General features: G+C 49.5%; 1 long non-coding RNA gene across 1 annotated transcript; it reads left to right on the forward strand.

Annotated features, from left to right (window-relative positions):
* The first annotated feature begins 34 nt into the window (after positions 1-34).
* LOC148683096 (uncharacterized) lies at positions 35-3,002 on the forward strand. The gene is made up of 3 exons (XR_015947507.1): positions 35-313; positions 1,428-1,599; positions 2,064-3,002. It is a non-coding gene; the product is annotated as an uncharacterized LOC148683096 (long non-coding RNA).
* The last annotated feature ends 4,042 nt before the right edge of the window (positions 3,003-7,044 follow it).

Genomic DNA, 7,044 nt, shown 5'->3' on the forward strand with positions numbered 1-7,044 from the left:
AGTGGCCAGAGAGAGAGAGCCATACAGTGAGCCAATGACTGGGGGGGGGGGATGTGAGATCCTGCCAGGGTGCCCAGGGTTGCATTTAGAAGGGCTGCCTACTCTCTTCCTCTCTTTGTGTTCACAAATTGCTCCACTGCATTCTTCCTCCGTAAATTGCTCATTAGAATTGCAAATGGATCTCTTCCTCTGTCCTCCTTGTGTTTCTTAACCAGGGGAGGCTGCAACTGTTCCAGACAGGGACCTGGATGTAGTGGAGAGCTGGATGGAGGGTCAACAAACTGAGACCGAATCCGGGTGAGATGGAGACTTTGTGAGTGAGCTGTTTCCACGTTGGGGAGTTTACTTCTGGAGGGGGGGGGCTGCACTTCCTCTGGAGGAACAGGGGTGCAGTTTGGGAGGTTCAATCCTCGTCATCTCCAGTTAACAGCTGGCCAAGAAAGATCCTTGCCTTGAAACCCTCGACAGCCACTGCCAGTCAGAGGAGAGAAACCTGAGCTAGATGGGCCAATGCTCTGACTTGGGATAAGGCAGCTTTGTAGATTCTTATCATAGAGTTGGAAGGGTCCCAAGGGTCATCTAGTCCAACCCCCTGTGATGCAGGAATCCGGTGTCATCCGTGTGGGGAGACACCTCAAGCAAAGAGGGAGTAGGCACACACACACCCCAGCAAAGCTTGGGGCTGGGATCTCTCCTAGGTGGGCTTCGTGCGGGGCACAGGAAGGCACAGTGGGAAAATGTGGACTGTCTTCTTTATGCTGTGAACTGCCCTAAAATCTATAGATGAAGGGCGGTATAATGATAATGATAATGATGATGATGGTGATGATGATGGCTGGGGCAGGCAAAAGAGAGGGAGGGGCTTCTGCTCTAAATGGCTTTAAAACAGGCATCCCCAAACTTCGGCCCTCCAGATGTTTTGGACTACAATTCCCATCATCCCTGACCACTGATCCTCTTAGCTAGGGATCATTTCTTCTTTTAGGGCTGGGAAGGCCAAATAGGGTTTATGGTGGGTTTTTAAGGAGTGATGTCCTAGAATCATAGCATTGTAGAGTTGGAAGGTACACCGAGGGTCATCTACTCCAACCCCCTGCAATGCAGGAATCTCAACTAAAGCATCCATGACCGATGGCCATCTTTTTCTTTTAGGGGCTTATGATATATATTTTTAATCTTACATTTGTTTATACTGTTGTTAACGGTTTGTGTTTTATGTGTTTTGGTAACCTTCTGAACTTTGTAAGTTGCTTTGGGGCTACGTTCGTTATCTTTTTTTGTAAGAAATCTGTAGGGCTAATTTTAAAAGACAGAACAACAACAACAATGCAAGAGCAGTGATCTTTCAGACTCTTCAGTTCTGGGAGTTTGTTTTGTTTTGTTTTTAAAGATGATTTTAGCCATTTCTTTTCACCATTGGGCCCCAGAAGCAGAAGAATTGGCCAATCAGGACATCTGAATTCCAAAGGGTCTCGTCCCCCTACCTTGCTTCTTCTGCTACAATATGGTTCTCCTGATGTTTCCATTGGGGCCACGCTGAGAAGGATCTGCTTTAAAAACTCTGGCCGTTTGCTGGAATATAGGGACCTTCCTACCAGGGTGAGGAGACCATTTCCCCTCCTTACTCCTTCTCCTGACAGGTTTCTAATCAGATGATGGTGTAAAATGCGAAGGGGGGGAACAATCTGCCCATTGAGTATCCAGACACATTGGTTTCAGTTGGAAAAAATGACCAAAATAACAGAAACCACCAAAGGGAACCGGAGTTTAATAGACAGCTCACCAGGCCAGTTGATGGGTGACTGATTCCTCCCAGAGCAGAATCAAAGGTCACAGGAATTGGGGGGGGGGAGGCCCTTCCCTTCAGCAGGAACACAAGCCCGCTTGAGACGGTGGTGCCGACATCCACCGTTTTCTTTTTAAAACAAACATAAACGGAGATAGCAAATGAGGCGCAGCAATCCTTTGCAGAAAACGTATCAGCAGAAAGCATCTCCCCAGTCCATCTTTGAAGGCTGGGAATGGGAGGCGCCGTGTTTAAGTGGTTCCCCTCCTGTCTGCAGGGCCAGTTTCGGAGAGTGGCATCGGGCAGAGGTACCTTGACCTGCTGTGGCTTGTGCCGTGGGGTGCCGTGGGGTGCCATCTTCTCCCTGGTGCTGTTTGACAACTGTGCAAAGTCGTTTGGGGGCATCCCTGGATTTCGGAGCACAGTGGCGACACAACACAGAGGATTGCAGGCTCTGTTTCTCTGCGGCGTCCGACTTAGGGCTGGATGCGCACCTCCTGGAAGCTAATAAGCCAAGTCTGAACCCTGGCGAGCTTGAGGTTCTGTGGGCAGGTGGTTCATAGCCAGAGGAATTAGGCAGATTATTCTGGAGGAGGCTGCACTCCCCACAAACATCCAAGGACCATTCTTGAACTGTTGTTGCTGATGGTCACTGACATTGCGAGATTGTTGCTCTGGCCTTCCGGGACAGGGATAGTTTTGCCACAATGAATGACTCAAACATTGGATCACCCTTGAGATTGGATTACTGCCATGTGCTCTGCATGAGCTTCCTTCGAGGCTGACCTGGAAACTGCAAGACTCAGTGGCTCAGTTGCTGGGCGGAGCAGCCCCTCCAAAGCCCACATGGGCTGCCCACATGTTGCTACTGGGGATGGTGCAGGTTCAAGGTGATGCTGTTGAGCAGCAGAGTCGTCCTACTGAAGGAGTCACAAGGCACAGCCTGAAAGACTGATAACCCACTTCCCACTGGGGAACTTGACTTTGATCTCTCATCTCCCCACCTGCATTTGAGCTTTGATCCAAGGCAATTTGCATCCACCAGTTATTAGCATGTCCTGTTTCAGCCCACCAGGAAGAGCCACATTAATAAATTGAAGCCATATAAGCACAGCAATCCATAGCAGGAAACATTTCAATAAAAAAAAAAACCATTATCGCTTAAAGGTAGGTGTTAAAAATCAGCAAGTGGTGGGTTGAATAAACAGGTTTTCAACAGATGTCAAAACATAATTGCTTGTGCTGTAGTTTTGTTTTTATGACAGCCCAGACTCTTGAGAACTGCTGATGGGAACCCTTCTGATGTTCCTGTAAATGGGCATGGCTCATTGTGCAGTGAGCCAGGATGCGGCCCTCTCCACTGTGCCCCCCCCTGAGTTCTGCCAGCTGGGGTGCCCCTTCCGTCTTTCAAAGGGCAAGCGAAGCACCATCTCTTTCTGCTAGCCTTTGCAGGAGACGCCTGAGTGCATTTGGGAAATGGCAGCTTCTTGGCTTTTCGATCTGATTAACAGGCTATGGTTTCATCCTCCCCAGCAACATTTTATACCGTTCTTCTGTTTTGTCACCATGGGATCCGAATGAACAAAGCGTGGTTTTTATAAACACAATGAGAAATAAAATCGGTGGGCAGGGGAGAACATGAAACTCTTTCATTAAACACTTCCCCCACCTTTAAAATCTTTAATATATTGACATTGCCTACTCCATTTTGGAGAGAGAGAGCCCAAGCAAGAGTCAGGCTAGTGTTTGAGCTAAGCCAGCCAACATTTGGCAGCCAAAATCTGCGTTGGGAGATGGGCGCTGGTGGAGACTTCTAAGCTTAAGTCTCCGATTTCACATCTTTAAACAAGGGAACTGCTGTGAGGCGAGAGTGCCCCCAGTAGCGTGCAGAGTGCCCTACCCAGAGTGCTATCCAGTGTCTGATTAAGGGCGGCTCAGGCAGTTCCCCTGCACAGGGCGCTGAGCGAGGGGGCACAGAATTGAGAAGATCCATAAGTGAGAAGATTCATTTGGGGGCCGCCAGATTTTGGGTTCGCTCAGGGTTCCAGGCTGCCAACAATGACCAAAGTCCGTCCCTGGTGCTGACTCTTTGCAGTCAAACGCCACATGCCAGTGGCCAGAGGGTTGCATGACGGCAGAGCTGAAGGGTACCTGCCACTGATGGGGGGGAGAACGACCCACAGGCATGTGTAGGTTACACTTGCCTTCTTGCCAACCACCATGGCAGAAGGGGAAGTCTAGCCTGGCTAGAGAAGGAGGAGCTCCAGGGAGTTTCTCTTCCCTCCTCCCTCCCCTCCTCTGTCCCACCAGAAAGAAGGCTGAGCGCCAACAGCTAGCTGTCCTAGGGAATGTAGGAGCAAGCGGGAGGGGGGCTGCCTACCCCCTCCATCGACCCACACCACCAACCCTTGTTCAGCCAAGAGGATTTCACTGGTTAAAATCATCTGTTCACCACTTATGGTCTGTCCTTGAAGATATGATCTCCTCCTCCCTTCTTAAAACCCCACCCCTCTGCCCTGCCCTCCACCCTCTAAATCAGGCATCCCCAAACTTCGGCCCTCCAGATGTTTTGGACTACAATTCCCATCTTCCCCGACCACTGGTCCTATTAGCTAGGGATCATGGGAGTTGTAGGCCAAAACATCTGGAGGGCCGCGGTTTGGGGGTGCCTGCTCTAAATGCCTTGTGGGTTTCTTTAGCTTGCAATTCTCACGCTCTCTCCTTTTTAAATTGATGTCATGAGCTACTTTGGGAAGCACTCACTCTCTGAAAAGCAGCAAACAAGCACAGGGCTAAAAGTCAGCTCCCATCTCATTTGCAGGATGAGTGGGGATAGACCTGTCTGTCTGCCTGCCTGCCTGCCTCTCTGCTGCGGTTCCCCAGTCCTCAAGAATGGATGGGAAGAGAAACTCTGGACTAGGCAAGGAAATGGGGAAACTTTCTAAAGTGCTGGGAGGAAAGCTGCCCAAGTTGAAACACCTTTAAAATGATGCAGTCGTCTGTGTGGTGGAAAGAAAAAACAACGAAAGCATGAATCACCGTCTAAGCTGCACCTGCATCAAAACAAGGTGGTTAGACAAAAAAATTTAAAAATCTGGCGACCAACATAATAAAAATGCAATGTGTCTGTGACTCATCCGCTCACTGGCTTAAGTTGCTCCCATTTGTGGTGGTCTCCACCTTCAGATGTCAGGCGACGTCCAAATTCTTTGTCAGAAACAATGAATGTGTTCCGTGAAACCTTGGTCTCTAGACACGTTGGTGCAAACCGTTGCTTGCTCTGCAAGGCAGCCTCAGCACAAAACTTTCCGAGGTGTGAACCAGGACGTCAAGCTTCAGTGCCAAGCTCTCTGAACAAACCGGCGTCAATTCCGTGTCATGTGTGTAAATGCCTTCATCTCACATGGCCTAAAAATGCATCCCGCTTCTGGCTTTTGCTCCAGCGCCGGAGAGCATTAATTACAGTTTTCCTTTTCAGGAAGCCTCTTCTGTAAGAAGAGCCAATTAAGTGACTCTCTGCTTATTAGTGTTTTTCTCAGCCACTAATTAGTCACGCCGGGCCGGCGCAACGTTATCATTACGGAGGGGATGCAACATTCTTCTGGAGCTGGAACTAGGACGGAATGTGAAGACTTGCCTCTAAGGCAAGGCCTACACTTGGACAGCCAACTCACCAGCTGGCTGTTTGCATGGCATCCTGTTATTAGGACGAGACATCCGGTTCCTTTTGCTCAAAGTGCCTCTTGATGAGCACTCCATCAAGGGCGCAGAGGGGGCTGCAAGAAATGCTTTCAAGGGCAGGGCTGCCCACGTGCCAGGGATGAAGGCTGGGCAGCTTGCACCATGAACCAATTTCACCAATTATATTCAGAACCCACACCTTTCTTTCTCCTAAGAGAAAAAAACCAAGGAGCAGATGCTGCAATTGAGGGGTGGGTGATGCCCTTTACCCATTGCTTTAATGCTTGTGCATTTATTCAGATCAGAGGACAAATGTCAACCAGTTATTATTTTCTGTCTTAATGCCCCATCTTTTCTTTCAAAAGTAAACCATAAGGCAAGTTCCTGTCAATTTCCAAATTTCACATAAAATTCCAATACATTGTATTTTTTTTCCCTTTGTTGTAATGACTTCCCATCCCATTTTCTGTGGTGTTTTTTTCCACCCTACCCCTTTCTCCTCAAATATTTTATTGGGACGGAGGCAGTGAAGGGACCTCGGCCCTTGGAGCTGGTTCCTATGGCCCTCCAAATTGACCAACACCACAACCCATCATTGATGCACCCCCTTGAATGACACACTTTTGTTCTTTCACGGCATATGAAGGTGTTTTTCCACCCACCCACACCTGACTAAAAACAGAATAGGCTGAAACCAGATAAGGCCAAAAGGGGGGGGGCATCAGGCAGGGAAACCTTCAGGCAGGATTCATTCCCTATAGCCCTTTCCCTTCCTGCAGTTTCCTGAAGCTGATATTCAGCAGCATTGCTGCTTCCAATGGCCCAGGTGCCATCGCTTGGGCAGGAGGGCGCTCCCTTCAGCCCTCCTCTGACGCCACAGCCCTCTCACTGGCAATACGACTTCGCGATCTGCTTTTGCAGAACAGGTGACACCTCTGCACTTTCTGGTAGTGCCAGACAGCAGCCGAGCAAAAAAAAAGGGGGGGGGTTGCTCTTTTGCTTCATGACTCTTTGCAGCTGGAGGTGGATTCATAACCTGCAGGGTGTGGACTGAATTGAAGGCATTTTCAGCAGCAAAACCCTTGAAGGTGCTTCATAATAGCATCACAAGCAAGTTCCATGTGGACTAGCACCACTAACAGGAGAAGTAAGCACCTCTGGCCAACTTAGATCCTCCTACACAACAATAGCAGATCTGCAGCCTGCAGGGGAGAAGCAGACAGGAAGGAAACCACAGCCAGCCCAGGTTTCTTGAGCATGTGGAGACACCCTCTGGCCTCAAGGGCTTGGTGCAATTAGAGGGCTCAGAAGCAGAGTGTGTGCTTAGCCTTAGCTGGTGGGAGGTCTCAGGGTCAGTTCTCAATGTCTCCTGCTTTAAAGACCCCCATTTACCACAGAGAAAGAGGACATTTTGCAGAGATTAAGGGGCCGACTCCTCAGCAGGCAGCTCAGCTTTCTTTGACTGCTCCCCCCCCCCAGCTCTTTTCCTCCTCCTCCTCCTCCTCCTCCTCCTCCTCCTCCTCCTCCTCCTCCTCCTCTTCTTCTTCTCCTTCTCAAAGCTAATAACCCTTCTTGGG

This window comes from Zootoca vivipara, chromosome 16 (assembly GCF_965207765.1).
Source record: "Zootoca vivipara chromosome 16, rZooViv2.hap1.1, whole genome shotgun sequence".
In the NCBI taxonomy this organism is placed as follows: Eukaryota; Metazoa; Chordata; class Lepidosauria; order Squamata; family Lacertidae; genus Zootoca; species Zootoca vivipara.